Source organism: Balaenoptera borealis (genome assembly GCF_965194805.1).
Source record: "Balaenoptera borealis genome assembly, chromosome: X".
Classification (NCBI taxonomy): Eukaryota; Metazoa; Chordata; class Mammalia; order Artiodactyla; family Balaenopteridae; genus Balaenoptera; species Balaenoptera borealis.
In genome coordinates, this window is record NC_138881.1 from 120,059,984 (window position 1) to 120,086,180 (window position 26,197).

At 40.3% G+C, this 26,197-nt stretch overlaps 1 long non-coding RNA gene and 1 pseudogene across 2 annotated transcripts in view; both read right to left on the reverse strand.

The window, feature by feature from the left end:
• The window catches only part of LOC309620137, a 310,711-nt gene that overhangs the window by 7,499 nt on the left and 277,015 nt on the right, over positions 1-26,197 (reverse strand). The gene's annotated exons all lie outside the window — the stretch shown is intronic.
• The window catches only part of LOC309620965 (heat shock-related 70 kDa protein 2 pseudogene), a 40,638-nt pseudogene continuing 37,136 nt past the window's right edge, over positions 22,696-26,197 (reverse strand). Inside the window, exon 2 of the transcript in view lies at positions 22,696-26,142. The product of the transcript in view is annotated as a heat shock-related 70 kDa protein 2 pseudogene (transcript). The remainder of the gene's footprint in view (positions 26,143-26,197) is intronic.

The following is a 26,197-nucleotide window of genomic DNA, read 5'->3' on the forward strand; positions in this document are numbered from 1 at the left end:
AGCATTTGAGTGAATAATGTTTGTGACAAGAAAAAAAACTTTGAAAAGAATAGCAATCAAAAGAAATATAATCGGATTAGATTTACCCATTGAAAGATAGGGACTATCACAACAGATTAAAATAACACAATAAAGGAAAACAGTATGGAGGTTTCTCAAAAAACTAGAAATAGAATTACTATTTGACCCAGCAATTCCACTCCTGGGTATATATCCCCCCCCCAAAAAAAAACCAAAAACACTAATTCAAAAAGATACACGCATCCCAATGTTCATAGCAGCATTATTGACAATTGCCAAGATATGGAAGCAACCTAAGTGTCCATCAACAGATGAATGGATAAAGAAGATGTGGTATATATATATATATGTGTGTACACACACACACACACACACACATATATATAGTGGAATATTACTCAGTCATAAAAAAGAAGGAAAATTTGCCATTTGCAAAAACATGCATGGACTTGGAGGGCATTATGCTAAGTAAAATAAGTCAGACAGACAAAGACAAATACTGTATGTTACCACTTACATGTGGAATCTAAAAAATACAACACACTAGTGAATATAACAAAAAGGAAATAGATTCACAGATATAGAGAACAAACTAGTGGTTACCAAAGGGGAGAGGGAAGTGGGGAGGGGCAATATAGGGGTAGGAGAGTAAGAGGTACCAACTATTATATATAAAATAAGCTACAAGGATATATTGTACAACACAGGGAATATAGCCAATACTGTATAATAACTATAAATGAAGTATAACCTTTAAAAATTGTGAATCACTATACTGTACACCTGTAACTTACATAATATTGTATATCAACTATACTTCAATAGAAGATAATTTTAAAAAATAACACAATGGGAGAGGAACCAAGATGGTGGAGTAGAAGGATGTGCTCTCACTCTCTCTTGCGAGAACACCAGAATCACAACTGGCTGCTGGACAATCACTGACAGGAGGACGCTGGAACTAACCAAAAAAGATACCCCACATCCAAAGACAAAGGAGAAGCCACAATGAGACGGTAGGAGGGGCGCAATCACAGTAAAACCAAATCCCATAACTGCTGGGTGGGTGACTCACAGACTGGAGAACACTTATACCACAGAAGTGCACCCACTGGAGTGAAGGTTCTGAGCCCCATGTCAGGTTTCCCAACCTGGGGGTCCAGCAACAGGAGGAGGAATTCCTAGAGAATCAGGCTTTGAAGCCTAGTGGGAATTGACTGCAGGACTTTGACAGGACTGGGGGAAACAGAGACTCCACTCTTAGAGGGCACACACAAAGTAGTGTGTGCATCGGGACCCAGGGGAAGGAGCAGTGACCCCAGGGGAGACTGAACTAGACCTACCTGCTAGTGTTGGAGGGTCTCCTGCAGAGGTGGGGGGTGGCTGTGGCTCACTGTGGGGACAAGGACACTGGCAGCAGAAGTTCTGGGAAGTACTCCTTGGCGTGAGCCCTCACAGAGTCTGCCAGTAGCCCCACCAAAGAGCCCGGGTAGGCTCCAGTGTTGGGTTGCCTCAGGCCAAACAACCAACAGGGAGGGAACCCAGACCCACCCATCAGCAGACAAGCAGATTAAAGTTTTACTGAGCTCTGCCATCAAAGCAACAGCCAGCTCTGCCCACCACCAGTCCCTCCCATCAGGAAACTTGCACAAGCCTCTTAGATAGTCTCATCCACCAGAGGGCAGACAGCAGAAGCAAGAAGAACTACAATCCTGCAGCCTGTGGAACAAAAACCACATTCACAGAAAGATAGACAAGATGAAAAGGCAGAGGGCTATGTACCAGATGAAGGAACAAGGTAAAACCCCAGAAAAACAACTAAATGAAGTGGAGATAGGCAACCTTCCAGAAAAAGAATTCAGAATGATGATAGTGAAGATGATCCAGGACCTCGGAAAAAGAATGGAGGCAAAGATCGAGAAGATGCAAGAAATGTTTAACAAAGACCTAGAAGAATTACAGAACAAACAGAGATGAACAATACAATAACTGAAATGAAAACTACACTAGAAGGAATCAATAGCAGAATAACTGAGGCAGAAGAACAGATAAGTGACCTGGAAGACAGAATGGTGGAATTCACTGCTGAGGAACAGAATAAAGAAAAAAGAATGAAAAGAAATGAAGACAGCCTAAGAGACCTCTGGGACAACATTAAACCCAACAACATTGGCATTATAGGGGTCCCAGAAGGAGAAGAGAGAGAGAAAGGACCAGAGAAAATATTTGAAGAGATTATAGTCCAAAACTTCCCTAACATGGGAAAGGAAATAGCCACCCAAGTCCAGGGAGCGCAGGGAGTCCCATTCAGGATAAACCCAAGGAGAAACACACTGAGACACATAGTAATCAAATTGGCAAAAATTAAAGACAAAGAAAAATTATTGAAAGCAGTAAGGGAAAAATGAAAAATAACATACAAGGGAACTCCCATAAGGTTAACAGCTGATTTCTCAGCAGAAACTCTACAAGCCAGAAGGGAGTGGCATGATATACTTAAAGTGATGAAAGGGAAGAACCTACAACCAAGATTACTCTACCTGGCAAGGATCTCATTCAGATTCGATGGAGAAATCAAAAGCTTTACAGACAAGCTAAAGCTAAGAGCAGTCAGCACCAGCAAACCAGCTCTACAACAAATGCTAAAGAAACTTCTCTAAGTGGGAAACACAAGAGAAGAAAAGGACCTACAAAAACAAACGCAAAACAATTAGGTATGTTCCTATGACCATTTTCTTATCTATAATTACCTTAAATGTGAATGGATTATATGTTCCAAGCAAAAGACATAGACTGGCTGAATGGATACAAAAAGAAGACCCATCTATATGCTGTCTACAAGAGACCCACTTCAGACCTAGGGACACATACAGACTGAAAGTGAGGGGATGGAAAAAGATATTTCATGCAAATGGAAATCAAAAGAAAGCTGGAGTAGCAATACTCATATCAGATAAAATAGACTTTAAAATAAAGAATGTTACAAGAGACAAGGAAGGACACTACATAATGACCAAGGGATCAATCCAAGAAGAAGATATAACAATTATAAATATATATGCACCCAACATAGGAGCACCTCAATACATAAGGCAACTGCTAACAGCTCTAAAAGAGGAAATCGACAGTAACACAATAATAGTGGGGGACTTTAACACCTCACTTACACCAATGGACAGATCATCCAAAATGAAAATTAATAAGGAAACACAGGCTTCAAATGACACAATAGACCAGATAGATTTAATTGATATTTATAGGACAGTCCATCCAAAACCAGCAGATTACGCTTTCTTCTCAAGTGCGCACAGAACGTTCTCCAGGATAGATCATATCTTGGGTCACAAATCAAGCCTCAGTAAATTTAAGAAAATTGAAATCATATCAAGCATCTTTTCTGACCACAATGCTATGAGATTAGAAATGAATTACAGGGAAAAAAACGTAGAAAACACAAACACATGGAGGCTAAACAATATGTTACTGAATAACCAAGAGATCACTGAAGAAATCAAAGAGGAAATCAAAAAATACCTAGAGACAAATGACAATGAAAACACAATGATCCAAAACCTATGGGATGCAGCAAAAGCAGTTCTAAGAGGGAAGTTTATAGCTATACAAGCCTACCTCAAGAAACAAGAAAAATCTCAAGTAAACAATCTAACCTTACACCTAAAGGAACTAGAGAAAGAAAAACAAACAAAACCCAAAGTTAGCAGAAGGATAGAAATCATAAAGATCAGAGCAGAAATAAATGAAATAGAAACAAAGAAAACAATAGCAAGGATCAATAAAACTAAAAGCTGGTTCTTTGAGAAGATAAACAAAATTGATAAACCATTATCCAGACTCATCAAGAGGTTGTTTGATTTTTGTGTTTGGTTTGTATTAGAAATCTATGACTATTCCCACTGCCACCCTTAAGTAAAATAAATCATACTTAAATAAAATAAAATAAATCTCATAAGTAAAAAAAAAAAAGATAAAAAGAAAAAAATCAGGTGAAGACTGGGAGTGAGTGGCAGTATAGATGAAACAAGAATGGTAGAATGTCTGGGCTTCCCTGGTGGCGCAGTGGTTGAGAATCTGCCTGCCAATGCAGGGGACACGGGTTCGAGCCCTGGTCTGGGAAGATCCCACATGCTGCAGAGCAACTGGGCCCGTGAGCCACAACTACTGAGCCTGCGCGTCTGGAGCCTGTGCTCCACAACAAGAGAGGCCGCGATAGTGAGAGGCCCGCGCACCGCAATGAAGAGTGGCCCCCACTTGCCACAACTAGAGAAAGTCCTCGCACAGAAACGAAGACCCAACACAGCCATAAATAAATAAAAATAAATAAATTTAAAACAAAACAAAACAAAACACAGAGGCCCCCCATCACTGCTCATGAAACCATTGTTTAAAAAAAAAAAAAAAAAGAATGGTAGAATGTCAATAATTGTTGAAATTGGGAGATGGCTATACCAGGGCTCATTATATTATTCTGTTTACTTTGCATGTGTTTGAAAATTCCAAACTTAGAAGCTGAAAAACTAAAATCAAACTGTTTCATGTAATAAGCTTCCAATTCCTTTGTGTAAAAGTTTATCGCTTCTTTTGATTTACAGTGCTAATTATAAGAGCATTTGTGTCGTGTGAAGGCTGCATTATGAATTGCACACTAAGTCATCTTAGCAACCCTGATTATAACTGGGAACACAAAAATCTGGTGGTGGGAGGTGGGCAGTGAGAAAAATCTTCCAGGAACACATTTTAACCTGCCATTATGTAAAAATTGGTGACAGCCATCCCGTTCTTAAGGAAAGTGGGACAGCAAGTATGACACAAAGATGGCTCAAAGACATTTCTTCTCAAGCCAGTTGATTTTTCTCTTCTTCTACCAGATGGAAGCCCAGCAGAGACCATGGTGATCTGGATATTTAGACAGCATGTCCTACTTTTTGTAATAGCTCTTGTTTCTTCCCTCAAAGGCTCTAAAGGTAGGAATTCGGGGGTGGGAATATGAGGTGGAAATTAAGTAAAAGAGTAAAGGAATTTGGAAAGTGGACACAGAGGTTATTTTCCATAATCCTATCACTCGAGGATCTAATTTATCATGTGGAAGTACATATGTCTTCTCACAGATGCCAGTGAACTTCCTGCCAGAACAGAAGCAAGAACCCTCTAGTAAGAATGTGTGGAATAACATGGAGATATCGAAAAGCATAAGATATATTCTGGGACTATTAATGGTCCAGATGGCCCAGATGTATGAAGCATGAGTAGGGAAATAACCGTTAATAAGTTTAAACAGCATAGGGAGACTTGTACTTACTATTAGGCACCCATTATCTCATTAGGAGAAAAATCATCCCAGAAGTTTAAGAATGAGGTTTTGGTTAATATATTTTGATGTAAAAAAACATACTTTTCTTCTCTCTTGCAAAATGAATTACATGAACCCAGTTCATTCATATAATATTGGGAGTTATCTTTTTCATAGAATAATAACAATAATACCAAATATAAAAGTAGGAGCAACTTGCATTTGCATGGCACTTTAGATGTGTCAAATAGTAATGATAACATTTACGGACTGCATATTATACGCTAGGGACTGTGCCAGGTATGTCAGAAGACTGAACTCATTTGATCCTCACAGCAACAATAGCCCCATTTTATGGATGAGGAATCTGAGACACAGAGAGGTTAAGTAAACAGGGTCACGCAGCTAGTGAGTGGCAGAGCTAGGATTTGAACCCAGACAGTCTAGCTCCGAGCCTGTGCTGCATTATGCTGTCTTTCAAAGCTGACATGGTCTATTAGTTCTGTGGCTGCGGAAAAAATTATCACAAACTTAGTGACTTAAAACAACACAGATTTATTACCTTACGGTTCCGAAGGTCAGAAGTCCTAAAATCAAGGCGTCAGCAGGGCTACCTTCCTTTCTGGAGGCTCTAGGGAAGAACACGTTTCCTTGCCTTTTCCAGCTTCTAGCGGCTGCCCACATTCCTTGGCTTGTGGCCCCCTGCATCCATCTTCAACACGGGCATCTCTCTGACCCTCCTTCTGTTGTCACATCTCTTTCTCTGATCACAGCCAGGAAAGGTTTTCCACTTTTGAGGACGCATGTGAGGAGATTGGATCCACCTGGATAATCCAGGATAATCTCCCGACCTCAAGGCTCTTAAGCTTAATCACGTCTGCAAGCCTCCTTTGCCAGGTATGGTTGTCACAAGCTCCAAAGACTGGGACATGGACATCTTCTGGGGACCATTATTCTGCCTACAACACATGGTTTCTTCAAAGGCTTTTCACTTACATTGACTGATTTGATATCAACTAAATGTGAAACTGAAGTATGCCTATTAACCCCATTTTCCATACAGAAAGACTATGTTTTGCCCCAAGGTCATCTAGCTAGTATTAGGGCCCTCTACAAATGGATCTCAAACTACCTCTCTAGTCCCATTTCATACAACTTCCCTCTACCTAATCTCTAGTCACAGTGAACTTTTTTTTCCCCTCAAAAATGTCACAGTCTTTGCAATTCAGTATTTGGATGTGTTGTCACACCCCCTGGGAGGGACTCCCCACCATCTTGACTTGGCAAACTTTTACTCATCTTGTAATGTCCCACTTAACGTTCTCTGCCAGGTGTTCCCACATCGCCCAAGCAGCTAGTGGCAGGGTTCTCACTGCCTTTGTCATACTCTTGCTACACACTAGCCACACATCATAACATATGTGAACACATGGTGTTCGGATGCAAATGATTCTAACTGCCTGCTTCGATGGAGACGCTACTCTGATTGACATCAGGAGACTAAAGTGAGGATAACACACACACCCTTCCACAGAGAACCCGACAACCTGTTGCGTAACTCCTAGACGCCTCAGCCAGGCCAGAGTTATAAAATGGGGCCAGAGAAGAGAAAGCTTCTGCGAGGAGAGTAGTGAACAGTGTCTTTAGAGAGAGTGGTAGCCGGGTTATGAGTCCCCAACCTGGGGACGAAACTTCAAGTGCACCTTTGGAGAGTGTTTCCTTTAGTTGAGAGAGAGAGAGCTGGCCCGTGCCTGACTCATGCCTGAGAAAGTTAAAGCCAACATTCATCCTGGGGGGCTGACTCCTGCCTGGGACTCCAGGGGGCAAGAAAGTGCCTGACTCCTCTTTGCTGGTAAAGCCAGAGATTGCACTGAGATTGGCTAGCACTTTCAGGGGTTGTCAAAGCAAGGGATTTTCCCCATGGAGCACATGAAGTTCACCTGGTGAAACCTTACCATGAGGTTGTCTTGAATCCTATCCAATACGGGTACCTGAGAGGTGAGAACACCACGGCGGAAAGAGGCTAGATGCCCAGGAGCTGAGAAGTAACAGTGGTAGTTCGTTAGAATAATGGCCCCCAATGCGTCACATCTGTCACCTTTCTCCTTTACAATGTGACTCTACTACTCTTTCCATGATGAGGTGGAGTACATTTCCCCACCTCTTGAATCTAAGTAGGCTTTTAACTTTTTGGACCAATAACTGCAGCAGAAATGATATCATGAGACTTCTAAGGCTAGGCCTTGAGAGAACTTGCATCTCCTACTTTATCTTTCTTGGAACGCCTGTGCCATCAAGTAAAGAAGCCTACTGGAGGATGACAGATGGGTCACGTAAGCCCAGCCAAGAGTCCGCATCAAAGTGCCAGTCATACAAATGAGGCCATCAAAACCAGCCCCCCAGCTGACCTGTCAACTGACTGCAAACATGGGTGAGTGAGCCCAGCTGACATCACTTAAAATCGAATTGCCCAGCTGAGCCCAACCCAAACAGCCAGCCACAAACTGTGAGAAAATAAATGGTTTTTGCTGTAAGCCACTAAGTTTTGGGGTGGTCTGCGTTAATAGATAACTGATGCAAGCAACCATTTGAACTAGAGATGCATCTGCTGGTGTAAGAAGAACTGTAAAAGAGGGGCTCAGCAGGAAACCTCCAAATAGCTCACAAAAGCACCCCCCAAGCTAATACCAATTTTAACCTTCTATACCAGACTCATCCAATAACACCAGCTTTTGCCATCTGCCATGCCTGGACAGCCAGAAGTATCATTACAGATTTATCTTCTTCCTGCCTCTATCTCCCTTCCCACTTCTACAGCAGTGTCTTAGTCTGTTCCGACTACTATAACAAAAATACCAGAGACTGGGTGACTTATAAGCAACAGAAATTTATTTCTCACAGTTCTGGAGGCTAGAAGTCCAAGATCAGGTTGCTAGCAAGGTCAGATTCTGTGAGGGCCCTCTTCTGGGTTGCAGATGGCCATTTTCTCAAGTGTCCTCACATGGTGGAGAGGACGAGCGCTCTCTGGGGTTTCTTTTATAAAGCACTGATCCCATTCATGAGGGCTCCACCTCATGACCTAGTCACCTCCCAAAGGCCCCCATCTCCTAACAACATCACATTGGGGGGGTTAGGATTTCAACATATGAATTTTGGGGGCAAACAGTCAACCACCATCAGCAAAATTTTAGTTTATTAAGAGTCTCAATTCAGCATTTAGAATAGACAAACCTGGGTTAAAAAACAAAAGCCAAAAAAACCCAAAACCAAAACCCAAAAAAACCAAATCCCAACCCTCACCTTGGACCTGCTTTAGCTGGAAGCCTGCAGTGGGAAAGGGGAACACGGTTCTCTGCTCTTTCACAGTTCACCTGTTCTCCTACCTGTTTCTAAGAATAAGAAGAAATGTTAACGGCTTGCTGGAGTTTTTATATAAGGTTATGGGAAGTTTAAAGGGCCAGTAGAAGACGAAAATAAAGTCACTTTAAAAAAAAAAAAATAACACAATGTACAGGCTACTTAAAGAGACATAAGTAAAACAACACAAAGTTTGAAGAGAAAGCAAAAATATGAAAAGGAAATACCAAAAAAGCTGCAAAAATATAAATACCAAATGCAAATAATTTATAGAAACAGAGACACAACATAATGATAAAAGGGACAATTCACCAAGAATGAACAAATTCATGCCTTTTTATGTCCCTGACAGAATAGCCTAGTTTCCTAAAGATGGCCTGGTCTCCAGACCTAGAGATCACACAGCCCCTGCCAATCTCTCAACTATTTCACCCTCCCATTTGGTTTCCTGGCATTAATACCACCTGTTAACTAATTCTCTGTATTAAATTTGCTGTTTGTAAAAGACTTCAAGTGATTTCTGTTTTCCTAGTTATACCATGACTGATACAAGTATATTATTTTTCGAGCAAAAATAGAACACATACAAATTATGTCATGTCATGTCTCACAAAATGTCCTGGTTCTGTTCCATTTCCTCCCCCTCACCATTCATTCTCTGCTTGTCTCTCCTTTGTGCCATGTCCTAAGTGGTTAACCCCTATAAATTGCATTATCGGGACCCCTTACACTCTGCCTTCCAGTTAGGTATGGCTAACGGGAGGGTCTACAGGAGACTGGAGAGCACAAAGAAAGAGAGGTCAGGGTAGTTTCCTCCTGCTCCCTCCCTGGCTGGATGGGTGCCATGGTTCTGGCATTAGCAGGGCCCTTCTATAACTTCAGCTTCTGCATCTGCATCTTCATACAGAGCACCCCTGTTTCCATTGCTCTACATCTCACTGGGTTCCCATAATACTGTTTCTTCCCTTTGTCCCTTAAAGCTTGGAGATCGTAATAGTCCCTTCTCACTGTTGACAGTCCCCAGCTGTTGTAACCTCCCCCAACATATTTGTAAATAAATTTTCATCACAATTCCAACTGAGTGTGCCTTCTCTTTCCTAGACCTTGAGTGCTGCTGAAGCTGATACACAGACTGAAACTGATACCTAAAGGAAGCTTTCACAATTTTCAAAAAATTAATATCAGACAGATGAAAATATCTCATAAAACAATTAGATTAGAAATCAACAATAAAAGTTAAGTGTATATATATGCAAAAACATACTCCTAAATAACTACTGAGATAAAGGAGAAAGCATAATGCAACTTATGACTAAATGGTAATAAAATTATTATATATCAAATATTTTATAGTAATATTTGATGGTATTTTATACAGATAACTTTTAGTTTTATCTATTTGTCTAATTATTTCTTCACCATTCTTTCCTGCATCTCAGACCTTTCTTCAGGAGTCTATCTTTCTTCTTCCTGAATAGTTTATTTAGAAGTTTCTCCAATGAAGGCCATTTGTAAGTATGTACTCTCAGTTTTGTTTAGCTTACATGTCTTAATTTTTCCCACACTCAAGACAGTTTGGCTAGGTATACACAATTCTATGTTGATGATTATTTTCTTTTAACTCGCTGAGAAATATTCCATATCATCTTCTTGGTGGTTGATTTTGAGTTCATTGTCTTTGGTTCTGTAGGTTCACAGCAATGTGAATCTTTCTTTTTATATCTCCTGCTATATATACCTGGTATCTCCTATATTCAAGGATTCTAGACTTTCATCAGTTCTGAAAGCTATTCAGGCCTTATAATCCTCAAAAATTACTCCTCTCTTCTCTTTATCCTATACTTCTTGGTCCTTGATTTGATAACATTAAAATATTTCTCTCCTATAACAAAATGATAGCAGGTTAAATCTGCATGATAGGTAGATGGGTATTTCAGTATATTTGAACTATTTGATAATAAAAAAGAATAACTGCCCATGGCTAAGGATGATCAAGTGCTTAAATGTTTCTGAACTGATGAACATAACACAAGAGCAGAAAATGTAAACAAACTTCTTAAAAAGATAAAACCTAAATAGTACATCTTTCTTCCAAATCATTACAAGCATTTGAACTACTTCTGAAGACAAATTCAGCTCTATTAAAAAGCTATACACAAGGAAACGAATGTTTGCTTTAGATGCTAAGGAAAGGTTCCCATGTTTCCCTGGAAAATTCTGGAATATATCTTGATTTTTAGTATTGGAGTCATGGAACACCTAGAAGTAAAGCATTACATCCTAGCTGACAATTTCATCCCCTTGTGGCTTGCCTCATACAGGAGGTTTTCATTTAGGTGTTATTGTTCGGCCACCAGGGGTTGAAACTGTACCTCATTCAACTCAACTCTATATCTCCAGTGTCCAACACGGAAGCTGACAGCAAAGAGGCACCTGATAAATGTTTAATGCAGTGCTTCTTAAACTTTAATGATCATTAAGAATTCCCTTGGAGAGACGGTTAAAACAGTTTCTTGGATCCCATCACAAGAAATTTGGATTCAGTGGTTCAGGTTGGGGAGCGTGAATTTGTATTTCTAATATGCTCCCAAGTGAAGCCTATGCTGCTGGTCTGAGGACCACACTATGAGTAACACTGGTTTAATGAATGAAAAAAATATGTGAAGATATGTTGCTTGGGGAAAACATTGAAATTTACTCATGGTATTACTCTGATTCTTTTTTTGAGTGATTTATATAACGAGTATTCTGCTTTTCCTTCTTATGGAGAGGCCCTTAAGGTGATGAAGCCCTCACAATCTTGCTCATAACTGACTTTTCAAGCCACACCAACCTACTCTACTTTCACCTAACTCACATGCACCTCCACACCCAAGTGCCATCATCTATGCTTTTTACCCTCTGTCTTGAAAGTCCTACTTTCAATCAAACCTTCATCCTTCAAGGCTTAGCTCAAACATTTCAAGTCTTTCATAATCCTCCCTCCTCCATCCCAAATTTGAATCACAATTCTTCACCTCTGCTATACCCCCAGAGAACTCATACCTTTCCTACCATCAAAATTATCCTCCAGTACTGAACCCATCCTCCGATACTGTACACAACATACATCACAGAACCTAGCACACGGTAGATGGTTAATAAATGCTGGTTGAATTAGAACAAAGAGAAATGGCAATTTCTAGTACATGTTAATTTAGCATTAAAATTCTGACATAGCAAACAGTATTTTCATGGTGATGTCCATGAGACAGTGTGATCCTACGTTCAGGTTCACGCCTGCTATCCCAGCATCGTTATTAAGACATACCGCTTTCACTCTCAAAAGGATCTAGGAGGGTAAATTATATGGTTACTTTATCATTAGCCCAGGTATACTTCTTAAGGTTCATTTATAGCAGGATCTGGCAAAATGTTGCCTCTGGTTTTCATTTTACCCCACTGGTCTCATCATATAGCCAGTCAGATGTCATTTGATACACATCAGATTCAAATGGACAAATTACAAAGTTCATTTTCCTATTTTAAAAACCATTTCTCACTTCCCTTCTTAATATGAAAAAGATGGAGCTTATGAGGAAGAGGTTTCACAAGATCATCCTTGAACAACTTAGCAGACTTGCAAAATAAAAAGTGCTATTCATGAGAGGGAAAAAAATGGTACCTGACATCCAGAAAGGGATTAAGCCAACCATTCATTTTTAATACAGATTTCTAAAAGCAGACATGAGAATTACTATTTATTTTATCAGCTAAAAAGAGTACCATATGGAAAAATATTAACAAAATATGTGACAAGTGATGGTGTTTGACAAGTTTGAAATAATCTATAGTTATGTAATTTTAAATGATAAGCATATTAGCTTGGCTACTAATTGAGACATTTTTTGCACAACAAAATAATGAATAAAGTGGCATAATATAATGTGGTATAATAAAAATAATACATCCTTACAGTCAAGCAGATTTAGGTTTAAGTTTCAGTTTTGCCACTTACTAGCTGTGTGGCCTCTGAGCCCCACTTTCCTCATCTACAAATATAGAATAACAGTACCTAACAAACAGGGCGGCTGAAAAGAATAAATGAGATTATATTTACTTAGAACATAGCATGTAGGAAGTATTCAGTGAATACCTATTATTTTATTGATTTTCAAAAACACAGAGTATTGTACAGATGCACAGAACTAAAACAAAGTTTTAAAATTCATACCAATTTTTTTTAATATAGTAACTTATGGTGTTTTCAATAGTCTCCTAGGTGTTCTTGGTGGGAGACAATGATAATGGAATAATTAAGCTTATTATAATTTCTAGTTTTATTTTACAACAGCCACAACCACCCAGTAAAAATGCAACTTGAAATGTTGATGAATTGTGTTGACCTGAAACAAACAGACTGCCAGACATTTCTCTAACAAAGATAAGTTTATTCGGGATCAGCAGAGAATGACAATTTGGGGTCTGCAATCATGATAAGCCACATGCAAGACCCCACATAGCAAGGGAAGGAGAATACGTTTTTTATTATTATTGAAGTGCAGTTGATTTTCAATGTTGTGTTAATTTCTGCTGTACAGCAAAGTGATTCAGTTGTAAATATATATACATTCTTTTTTATATTCTTTTCCGTCATGGTTTATCACAGGATATTGAATATAGTTCCCTGTGCTATACAGTAGAACCTTGTTGTTTATCCATTCTATATTTAAGTTTGCAAACCCCCAAACTCCCAATCCATCCCTCCCCCCACCTTGGCAACCACAAGTCTACTCTCTATGTCAGTGAGTCTGTTTCGTAGATACGTTCATTTGTGCCATATTTTAGATTCCGCATGTAAGTGATACCATATGGTATTTGTCTTTCTCTTTCTGACTTACTTCACCTAGTATGATAATCTCTAGGTCCATCCATGTTTCTGCAAATGGCATTGTTTCGTTCTTTTGTATGTTGAGTGAGAATACTTTGGTAGAGAGGAAAAGGAAGTTAGCAAGGCTATAGTAAACAAGGAATCTATGGCTTTTCCTTGGCTGGGTCATTGCCAGGAAAGAAGAGGAGTCTTTCTTCTTGTTGGGCTTTGCTGTCATTGCAGGGCAAGAGACGTCCCTCTTCTGGTCTCCCAATTCTATTTAATTGAGGTTTCTGTTTATTAAATTTTTACATTTCCCCTTTTGATCAAGATCTTTCTTTGAAACCATCACTGATCTAGTCAGGTTTTCTAGTTGCAGTGGCTTTTTATCCCTCAGTGTCAGAGGTCTTTCCTTTCCTGGGTGCAGTATCTCACGTCGTAGGGAAAGTGCACAGATTGGAAACCTATCAAGGTCACATTTGAGTAACAAGGAGGGGTAGGATGGAGAATTTTTAGGCACTTTTTATCTAAAGTCCATATGTTGTCAAGATCATAGACATTGGAAATCATGTGAAGCGTTATGTCATCATCAAAGGTTTGGCAACAAACTTCCACAGGTCTGGTCCAAATATCTTGGGAAAGCTGTCTCATCAGATGACATCAGCTTCAATTCCAGGAAGTCTTTACTTTCAAGTCACCAGGTGATGTGCAGGTCCAGTCAGAGTTTAGCACTTTCTTTAGGTGTGTCACATGAATCCAAGATCTATTTCTTGGAGTTTGACAGCTCAAAGGTTGATTAGCAGTACTTGTTGGGGGCCTTTCCAGCTGAAGTGAAGAGAGTTCTTCTGGAGGTGTCTTTTCCAATAGATGAAATCACCAGGTTGTAAGGTGTGATGCTTAAGGTCTTTGTCTCCCAAGGGCACACTGTGAAGACTGCTCTACCAAAACATGATTATTTTTAATGGAAGCAATTAGGCCTTTGCAATATTGTAGTATATCTCCTTTTATCAGTTGTGGGTCAAAAGAAGCAGAACCCAAGTGCATCGGGCATCCTGTCACTACAGGATGGGTGAGAGTCTATAAGTTCCAGAAGGGGTGGATCTGAGATTTAGAAAGACCAATGGCAATGCTTTTCGCCAAGGTATTTGGAGAGCCTCTACAAATTTTGCCAATTGAGTCTTAATACTGCTGTTAGTACATTCGACTAAGCAGAGGATTGAGGATGGTAAGCACAGTGAAAGTGTTATAAAACCAGTCAAACAGCACAGACTTGTCGAAGAACCTAACCAGTAAAATGGGTTGCCCAATAACTATGAAGTTCAAGAGGAGTTCCCCTGGTAGGGATAATCTTTTCCAAAAGAACTTTAACCAGCATTGGTAGTACAGTGGTGAGCACAGCTGCCTTCCAAAAGAACTTTAGCCACAGAAGAGGCAGTAGCCTGTCTGTAAGGGAGGGCTTCAGTCCAGTGTGAAAACATAAAGACCATGACTAAAAAATATTTATATCAGTTAGACAGAGGAAGTTGTATGAAATGCATTTGCCAGACCTCAAATGGTCCATTAGGCAGTTTAAAATGTCCAGGAGCAGTACAAACAGGCTTCCCTGGATTGTACTTTGGACAACTGGGACAAGTGAGATTGGCACTTTTTGAAGTCTTATTAATGTTTCCCCACCAATATTGATCCACGAAGGCTATCATTTTGTCAGGAGCCCAATGTTTTGATGCATATACAGTGGTGAGGAGTGGGAATTTTGGAGTCTCTGGTAGGACAGAGTTGTTATTTGGTCCAAACCAGAGCTTTCTCTTTTTATAAAACCAACAATTGTTGAATTTCCAATCTTGGTTTTCCTTTTCTAAGGCCAATTGTTGGGCCTCTCTAGACAGTTTTTCTATATTATCATTTGGAGAAATATTCCTTTGGACCATAACAGAGGTTTGGCTACTGGTGGTCCCTTTAAGGGCGGCATTCCTTGCAGTAATATCAGTTAGGTGATTTCCCCTAGCTTCCAGAGAATCAAGTTTAGAATGCCCCAGAATCTTAATAATAGTTAAAAGTATTGTATTCAATAATTCCTGTACATGGGAGCCAATTTTAATTTCATTTCCACTGGAAGTACGGAAGCCATGTGGCTTTCACAATATTCCAAAATCATGAGCTACTCCAAAAGCATATCTACTATCAGTACAAATATTGGCAGTTTTGTCTTTAGCTAAACCACAAGCCCATGTAAGAGCATATAATTCAGCCTGTTGGGCCAAAGTACCCACAGGTAAACATGCTGCCTCAACATCAAAAGGAGTTGTAATAGCATATCCAGGACAATATTTGCCATTGTTACCTTTTAAGTGTGAACCTCGAGAAGTCAACGTTACCCAGTGGAATATCCTGTAGATCATTATGAGGACAGAGGAGGTGGTCCATCAGTCTTAAGCAGTCATGAGGGACTTTGTCAGCAATGGAGCAGAGAAAAGTAGCTGGGTTAAGGTTATTACAACATAAAGAGTTATGTGAGAGGCAGCTGGCCAAAGGATTTCATAGGAGGTGAGGCAGATGGTTGAGAAATGTTGAGTGTGATGAGAATTCAGGAGAGCTTCTACTGCATGAGGTACCAAAGTGGTTAAAAGGAGATCCCACAAAAACTTTCCCAGTGGTTCTAATGGAAGGGTAGTAACCATGATGGCTCTACGGCAAGGCACATTTCCCCACACCACAGGGTCAAGTTGCTGGCTATAATACCTTATGCGTTGATATTGGTCCCTGTGTTTTTGGGTGAGTACCCCAAGAACATGCCCTTCCTTTTCATATACAAAAGGAAAAAAGGGAATCTGATAACTGGGATGTCCAAGGGCAGGTAGGTTCATCAAACTCTCCCTAAGTTCTTGAAAGCTAGGTTGTCCAGATCTTCCCATAAAACTGGGTCCAAGTTGTTATTGTTTAGTAAAACATACAGAGATTTGGCCGTAAGAGACAAATTTGGAATCCTATTTCAGCAATAACCAATTAGCCTGAGAAAACCTCGCAGTTAGCACTTAGTTTTGGGTTTTGGGACACTTAGGACACCATGAAGTATATCTGGATCTATGTTCTGATATCAGATGCCCTAAATATCGAACCTGAATTTGGGCAAACTGCAGTTTTTCTTTGGTGACCTTTTGTCCCTTTAAGGCTAAAAGCTTTAGCAAGTGGATGCTGTCTTCCTGTGAGGAGGCTTGAGGAGAGCAAAGAAGCAAATCATCCACATAGTGCAACAAAGTCATACCTCTAGGGAACTTTATGTCATCCAGATCAGCCTTCAGGGTTTGAGAGAAATAAGAAGGACTCTTAGAAAACCCTGAGGTATTGCTGTCCAGGTGAATTGTTTTTCTTCCCAAGTGAAGGCAAAAAAGTATTGGCTAGCTTCATCAACTGGAATGCACTACATATGTCAATTACAATACAGAATTTGCTTCCAGTAGAAATGGATGTTAGTAGAGTATGAAGATTAGGAACAACGGGATGTTGAGGGATAACAATGTTGTTTATTGCTTGGAGGCCCTGGACAAACCTCCACCCTTGGCCCTTAGCTTTTTCACCAGTAAAGGGGGAGTGTTACAGGGGCTACCACAAGGGATAATGAGGCCTTGAGCCTTGTAATCTACTATGGGCTTTATGCCTTGAAGGGCTTCTTTACTTACAGGGTATTGATTAATTCTGGGAAGAGGTTTCGAGGGAGCTACTGGGTTGGGCAAAAAGTTCATTTGGGTTTTTCTGTAACCGCTGGAAAAACCCAAAGGAACTTTTTGGCCAACCCAATATTTGAATCCTGATGGGAGATGCACTGTGAATTTTGCCAGTATCAGTTGAAGATCTTGGCCATAAGGAAAGTGGTGGCTGATTCAATAGGAACAAATGACCAGTGTTTCCAGAATTAGCTCTAGTACCGTCAGAGATGGAACAAATAAGAGATGTCAAAGGGTCACTTAATTTACCTGCTTGGTTACTTTGATGACTCCTGTCAAATTCTAGGATTATTTCCCCCTTTTGGGAGAAAAAAATTCTGGCATGATATTTCTCTGAGAAGTCTCAGCCTACAAGATGGATAGAGTCAGAGGAATAAGAAGAAAAGAGTGTGTATCCCTCAAAGGGTCTAAAAAAAAGGAAAGAGGTTCAGAGACATGAACCTCTTGAGACACACTAGAGATGCCCACTATTGCAACTGTTTTAGTACTGTGAGGTGGCTGCTGCTTCACAGTAGTAAGGTTGAGTACCAAGGGTTCTGGTGTGAATTAGGACTGGGAGAGATTCAGCCCCAATTTGGGGAAATGTTTCACCAAGCCAATTAAGAGGGAAGACTGGGAAAGAGCCCTTGTATTTCCTCAGAACCTTGTCATTGAGAATTGAGAGGACATCAGAGAGGCAATTAGAAGACTGAAGATGCCTAAAATGCTTAAATTTGTAACAATCTATTTCCCAATGTCTTAGCTCTTTGCAATAATAGCAGAAACTAGGAGGGGTTTGGTTTCATTTAGGAGCCTTCAATTGCTGGAGTTGAATGTTAAGAATTTTGATGGTCTTCCATGGAAGAGACTCATCTAAAGTGTAAGACAACCTAAATGTAAGACCGGATACTATAAAACTCTTAGAGGAAAACATAGGCAGAACACTCTTTGACATAAATCACAGCAAGATCTTTTTTGACCCACCTCCTAGAGTAATAAAAATAAAAACAAAAATAAACAAATGGGACCTAATGAAACTTAAAAGCTTTTGCACAGCAAAGGATACCATAGACAAGATGAAAAGACAACCCTCAGAATGGGAGAAAATATTTGCAAATGAAGCAACGGACAAAGGATTAATCTCCAAAATATACAAACAGCTCATGCAGCTCAATATCAAAAAAACAAACAACCCAATCAAAAAATGGGCAGAAGACCTAAATAGACATTTCTCCAAAGAAGACAGATGGCCAACAAACACATGAAAAGATGCTCAACATCACTAATTATTAGAGAAATGCAAATCAAGACTACAATGAGGTATCACCTCACACCGGTCAGAATGGCCATCATCCCAAAATCTACAAACAATAAATGCTGGAGAGGGTGTGGAGAAAAGGGAACCCTCCTGCACTGTTGGTGGGAATGTAAATTGATACAGCCACTATGGAGAACAGTATGGAGGTTCCTTCAAAAACTAAAAATACCATGTGACTGGGCATATACCACTACTAGGCAATTTACCAAGAGAAAACCATACTGGGCATATACCAAGCAATCCCACTACTGGTCATATACCAAGAGAAAAACATAATTCAAAAAGACACATGCACCCCAATGTTCATTGCAGCACTATTTACAATAGCCAGGACATGGAAACAACCTAAATGTCCATCAACAGAGGAATGGATAAAGAAGATGTGGTACATATATACAATGGAATATTACTCAGCCATAAAAGGGAATGAAATTGGGTCATTTGTAGAGACGTGGGTGGACCTAGAGACTGTCATACAGAGTGAAGTAAGTCAGAAAGAGAAAAACATATCGTATTTTAACGTATATATGTGGAATCTGAAAAAACTGGTATAGATGAACTTATTTGCAAAGCAGAAATAGAGTCACAGATGTAGAGAACAAACGTATGGATACCAAAGGGGGAAGGGAAGGGTGGGATGAATTGGGAGATTGGGATTGACATATATACACTACTATATATAAAATAGATATCTAATGAGAACCTACTGTATAGCACAGGGAACTCTACTCAATGCTCTGTGGTGACCTAAATGGGAAGGAAATCCAAAAAAGAGTGGATATATTAATACGTATAGCTGATTCACTTTGCTGTACAGTAAAAACTAACACAACATTGTAAAGCAACTATACTCAATAAAAAATCTTTAAAAAAAAGTGTAAGAGCGCTGGTTTGCCAGATTAATTAAATCTGGAGTGGACATAGTTTCCCATTCCATCCTGGGCCTTTTTATTAGAAGGGAGAGGTCCTGGCTCATCCCATTAATAAACACCGTTAAAAGCTACCTGGGTGAAATCAACATCTGAAGGAAAACCAGAACTTTCCTTTCCTTAAAAACAACCTGAAGTCAACTGCAATAGTCAGGAACAGGTTCACCAGATTTTTTTTTTTTTTGAGCAGAGAAAGGTTTATTGCAAGGGCCAAGCATGGAGAATGGGTGGTTCATGCTCAAAAGACCCAAACTCTGGTTCATCAGATTTTCCCTTCATGTGCAAAGATAAATTTTCTTCAAATCAACAGGCTTTGGAAAAGTCCTAAGAATTGCTCAATGAAGTCACCCAGCAACTGCCTAAGCCAGTTGATATAGTAAGTTAGCGGGCTGGTCTTTCAGTTGTAATTCTAAAAACCCTTTTAGGATTTTACCAGTTAGTGGTTTTCATCCAATGCTGGGCCTAGCCTTCACCAACAAGTATATGAATTAGCTGATATAAGTCAGAGAAACCAGGTTGATAAGTTTGAATGACTATATTAAATTCCTCAGTAAATCTGTGAGGCTCTTTAGTTACTTTGGGAAAATCTTCAACTATGGTTCACAGTTCAGCTTTAGTCCAGGGAATGTAAGAAATTAAGGGTTTAGCCTCTGGATCCTCAGAAGGCTTAATTTAAAAGGAACAGGTTCTGACAATTTCAGAGGAAAAGGCAGTGGGTAAATTTCAGAGAAAAGAGGAAGTTCGGTGAGAGAATTAGTATGCAGAGATTGAGAGTATAGAGGAGGTACAGGCAGTGGAGAAGGGAAAGAGGAAGATGGCGCTGGGGGTGGAGTCTGACCACGTGGAGCTGAGGGAGAGAGACAAGATGGCACTGGAGGCAGAGCCCAAGACAAAGAAGGAAGCAGAGCCTGAGACTTCAGGAGCCATTTGATCTTTCTTTCTTTGCTTGCCTCAGTTAATCTTAAATTCTTATTTTGAAGAGAGGCAATTACAGGGTCCTGACAGTGTTTGGAAGCCTCAAAATACCAATCTACCAATCAAAACAGGCATTCCACTCAGGTTTGGAAACTTTTGAGCTATTATAACCCAATTTTGTTTTAAGGAAATTAAGTTAATGGCCATTGATACTCTAAATTTCCTTTGGTAAGGTCAGTCCATTCAGTTAGAAATGGGAGTGAGGAAGAACTGTGGTTTTTAAACATAAAATCGGCCAGAGTCCCTGTGTGGGAGGAGCACCCTCAAAATATTTAGGTAACTGGGATCCCGGTTCTCAGATATTTTTCTCTAGAGTAAAGGAACAATTTTCAAACAGCACAAAGCAAACAGCTTGCAAACTGATATCAGCCAATTCTACGGAAACAGCTTGGTCCCAAAGGAACTAAGCCAAAGACTTGTTCAGCCAGTTTCCAGAGAACAGCCCCTATTCCAAAGGAATGGGCCTATGGCTTCTCAGCCAGCTTTGGTTGAAATGGTCTGATCTCAAAATCAGATAAAAGAGCCAAATGAGTACTCACATACAGAACAAGACCTTAACCAGAAAGAACAAAACCTTAAAATAGGTCCTGAATAAAGCCTGGAGAGCTTTCAATGCAAAGAGACTGTGAGCTTGGATTCAGGAGAAAGACATAACTTCAAACTCCAGGATTGGTGAGAAAAGCCGCGAGCATAGTGGGCTCAGTTTGTGGGTAACACACCTGTTTGCTCACCAGCCCTGGAGCCGCAGGGAGTCTTCTCTGTTCTCCATACGGGCCAGCAAAATGTTGACCTGAAATAAGTAGACTGCCAGATATTTCTCCAGCAAAGATGGGTTTATTAGGGGTCAGCAGAGAATTGCAATTCAGGTCTGCAACCCTGGCGAGCAACATGGAATCCCTGCAGGGCAAGGGAAGAACGCGTTTACAGGGGAAAAGGATGCTGGGAGGGCTACAGAAAACAGAGAGTCCATAGCTTTTCACTGGCTCAGTACTTGCCAGGAAAGAAAAGGATTCTTTCTTCCTCTTGTTGGGCTCTGCTATGGTCACAGGGCATGAGAGCGCCGCCCCCTTCTGGTCTCCCAACTCTATTTAATTGAGGTTTCTCTTTATTAATTCTTTACAATTGACTTAAAGGTTAACCTTTAGGATACTAAGGACCTAGGTATGCTTCCTCTTTGAATCTCCATTGAATCACTGAATCAATTAGTTTTTTGGGAAAGTTGTACCACAGCCTATATTTATCATGTGAAATATCCAGGTTTGGCAATATTTCCAAATTCCAATGAATTGCCACAAATGTACTGATTTTTTGGCTAAAGTGAATAGATTTCCTGAAATTGTGTTAATTCCATCAGCATCAAAGTATGCTTGAACTAAGGTACTGTATTGATTATAGGCTTATATTCATAACACACCTATCATGAAATTTACCCAAAGAATAAAAGAGGATTAGAATATACATGTTGATGATTTGAGCATGAATATTAGTGACACCTTTGGGTACCAAAATGTTCTGTATTAATTCAAACACTGGAATACCTGTTACATACAAGACATGATGTTCAGAACTATGAAGCAGTCTCTTTTCTTAACTGCAAACACAGTTATCTTACTCACTTCTGAATCCTCAACATCTAACTCAGTGCCTGGTACTTCATCCTGACAAGTAAGAATGGATTAACTACATAAGTATGTAAGAGAAGTGAAAACAAAATGCTGTGAGAGTTCAGAGCGGGGACTATTCCCTTGAATACTCAAGAGTGTCTGTGTAGGCCCACAGAGAATGTTGTAATGGTTAGTGTGATGTGCCCAGTTACCTAATCTAACACTAATCTAAGTGTTGCTATGGAGGGATTTTGTAGCTGTGGTTAACATCTACAATGAGTAGACTTAAATAAAGGAGTCTATTCTCAATAATATAGGTGGGCCTCACCTAATAAGTTGAAAGGTCTTAAGAGTAAAACTGAGGCTTCCATTAAGAAGAAATTCTGCCTCAAGATTCCAGCCTGAGTTCCAGATTTCAGGTTTGCCAGCCCCCACAATTGTATAAGCTAATTCCTTGAAATACACCAAAGTGAATCAGCCATATGCATAACTATATCCCCATATCTCCTCCCTCTTGAGCCTCCCTCCCACCCTCCCTATCCCACCCCTCTAGGTGGTCACAAAGCACCAAGCTCCCTGTGCTATGTGGCTGCTTCCCACTATCTATTTTACGTTTGGTAGTGTATATATGTCCATGCCACTCTCTCACTTCGTCCCAGCTTACCCTTCCCTCTCCCCATGTCCTCAAGTTCATTCTCTACGTCTGTGTCTTTATTCCTGTCCTGCCCCTACGTTCTTCAGAACCATTTTTTTTTTTTTTTAGATTCCATATATATGTGTTAGCATACGGTATTTGTTTTTCTCTTTCTGACTTACTTCACTCTGTATGACAGACTCTAGGTCCATCCACCTCACTACAAATAACTCAATTTCGTTTCTTTTTATGGCTGAGTAATATTCCATTGTATATATGTGCCACATATGATGTCTTCTTTCATGGTATGTCCCCTCTTCTCAAAGGCACTGCACTCTTCAGAAGGCCTCCTTGGTACCTCCTGATGGAATTTGTTCTCAACTTATAGGAAGTGACAAGGGCTCAATACTCTTTATTAACCAGGAGCTCAGTGAACACAGTGTTTATAATGTAAAACCAACAATGATATTGACACAGTTGTCCTCCTTCTCTGGCTTTCCTGAGGCCAATGTTAAGGTAACTTTCCATCTCAGAAGTCGGTCCATCAAGTGTATGGGGAAGAGACTAAGTGGGGAGGTCAGGCAGCCCCAAAACACAAGCAGGCCATTGTGGGTCACAATGACAATAATCCACGGCACGCTGAATCCCATGTAATTCTACAGAGTTGACCTGAATGCTGAAAACAACAATTCTTCTCCTTTAGGTCTCGACCTACCCTTAAGAACGACAGTAAAACTATGGTACCATAACTGTGATACACAAAGAAATATTTCTTTTCTAAAACTCACAAATACTATAAGATTCAGTGATAAGTTGTGATTCCAACCACAGTTTCATGGAAATTGTGTTGAGTTTATGAAGGGTGAGAAACAGATCTCTTCCTCCTTAAATCAACAGAATATGTCTTCTATGTTTTTACACAGAAGTCAATGTATGAACCATCAGCAGCAACACAGAACATTCCAGCCCTTGTTAAGCAACGTACAATGAGAAGACTTAAAACCGCAAATGGCAACTTGGACCTGAGAAGGACTGTAGTTTTTCTGTAAATTGAGAGACACAGACACCAGTGGGCCATGAAGCCCTCTTGAAGAAATACACAGAAGATGTGACTACAAGTAGTAAACTCTCTTGTAGTACACAGATGAGTAGGGCACAGTGTTTATACAAGTTTACAGACACAATATTTGCTCATAAGTGGTCATTGTTATTAAAGTGGTGAGACTGTGATATGGTAATACAACCTCTTCCTTACTACCAAAGTTAAGTGTTTAAATATTTTATAAGTGCTAATTCCCAAACTAGTCACCAGACACAAACTGCAGGTGTGAAAATATGTGATGAAGTTCGTAACCCACAAGATGTAGAAGCATTAATATTAAAATGTTGAATAAACTTACAAATATTTATCATTAAGTTTTGAATCTGTCCTTTTTCAAACATACACACTGATGCTGCAAACTAAGCATGAAATATTGAAACTGCATAAATGACTGTGGAGACCAGGAAAGTCTCTCCAAAGAATGACTGTTAGCCCACTTCCCTGATACTAACCCGAGGCTCGGCTGCGCTGGGGAAGCCCCAGCGGCCAGATCCCACTGCGGAGTGAAGCCCACTTACACTCACACTCAGCTCTGGTTACACTCGAGGCAGTTTAACAGTTCCTGGCACTTTTCAAGAACCTTCCTTTTATCTTCTTGACTGAAATGGAGTCTCCCAGTAGGATTTCCAACCATCTGCACGCCACTGAAGGTGCAGAATTCTGCAGTGCTTCTGGCTGCTACCCGATCTTTATTGACTTCACCTTCTACTCCATCATTTTCTGCTTCTTTTACAATCTGGTCAATATCATCTTTACTGAAACAGCCTTCGTCATTAGTAATGTGGATTTTGTTCTTCCTGCCAGCATTTTTGTCTGCAGCAGGTACCCTGAGGATGGTATTGGTGACCCTGTCGAAGGTCACTTGGATGTCAGGAACACCACAGTAAGCTAGAGGATCCCAGAAAGTATGAACTTGCCAAGCAGTTTCTTTTCATTAAAGCCCTTTCTCCCTCATACACTTTTGCTAAGACAGTGGTCTTGTTGTCAAAGTAAGCTGGGAACATCTGGGTCTGCTTTGGAGGCATTGAGGTGTTTCTCTTGATAAGGGATGCCACATCCTCCCTGCTGTCTCGGTGTCTGTTGGGAAAGGGGTAACATCAACGGGCTTCTCTGCACGTGCTCTGATTTGTCGCCTGTGAGAAGAGCTGCCTGTGCAGCTGTGCCACACGCCGTGGCCTCATCATGGTGGGTGGTCTTGTTGAGATCCTCTCCATTCAAGATATCTTTCAGCAATTTCTGGAACTTTGGGATACAAGTGGAATCACCCACTAGCACAATTCCATTAACCTGGCTCTTGTCAAGTTGGGCATCCTTCAGAGATTTCTGTACGTGCTTCAAGGTACCACGGAGGAGATAAGCACTGAGCTGCTCAAAGTGGGCGCAGGAAATGGAAGGGTAGAAATCCACACCCTTATAGAACCAGTCAATTTCAAGCCCGGGGTGAGCAAAGAAGTTCAAAATACATTTTGCCTTCTTACATGCAGCCTCGGTGCGGCACATTGCCTGCTTGTTGGAGGCTGTATGCTTCTTGCGCTTGCATTTGAAGTCATCAACCAGGTGATTCACCATACAGTTATCAAAATTTTCCCCAGCCAGATGTGTGTCACCAGCTGTGGATTTTCCTTCAAAGATGCCATCCTGGATGTTTAGGATAGATACATCAAAGGTGCCACTACCTAAGTCAAATATCAGCACGTTTCTCTTTTTTAAAGCGTCAGGTGTTTTGGGATTTATTTTTTTAAATCCAAGCCATGGAGTATGGTGCTGCAATAAGCTCATTAATGATTCCCAGGATATTAAGATCAGTGATGATCCCTGCAGCCTTGGTGGCCCGACACTGTGAATCATTTAAGTAGGTTGGAACAGTAATTACTGCATTTCTACTTTTTTTCCCCTAAATAGGCTTCAGCAAACTCTTTCATCTTGCTTAGAACCATGAAAGAGATCTCCTCTAGGGGAAAAAATATTATTTCCTTTATAATCTACAATTACTTTGGGCTTTCCCTTTCCACAAATCACTTGGAAAGGCCAGTGCTTCCTTCTGACTGAACTGTGGCATCATCAAACTTGCATCCGATCAGCTTCTTGGCATCAAAGATGGTACTGGTGAGGTTCATTGCCTCTTGGTTCTTAGCAACCCCATCGATGAGGTGTTCACTTTGTGAGAGCGACTTGGACTGGTACAGTTGCCGTGGTGATTGGCAATGATCTCTACTTTTCCATGCTGGAAGACCCCTACTCGCGAATAAGCGGTACCCAGTTCAATACCAAAGGGAGACGTCTTGAGTAAAGAAAGAGAAGGGGGTAAGTGAGGCTGAAATAGTTTAAAAGAAATCAGTGTCAACTATAGCCTCTTGCAATGAACCTCTACATGAGACCTATATCCTCTATTTTCTCCA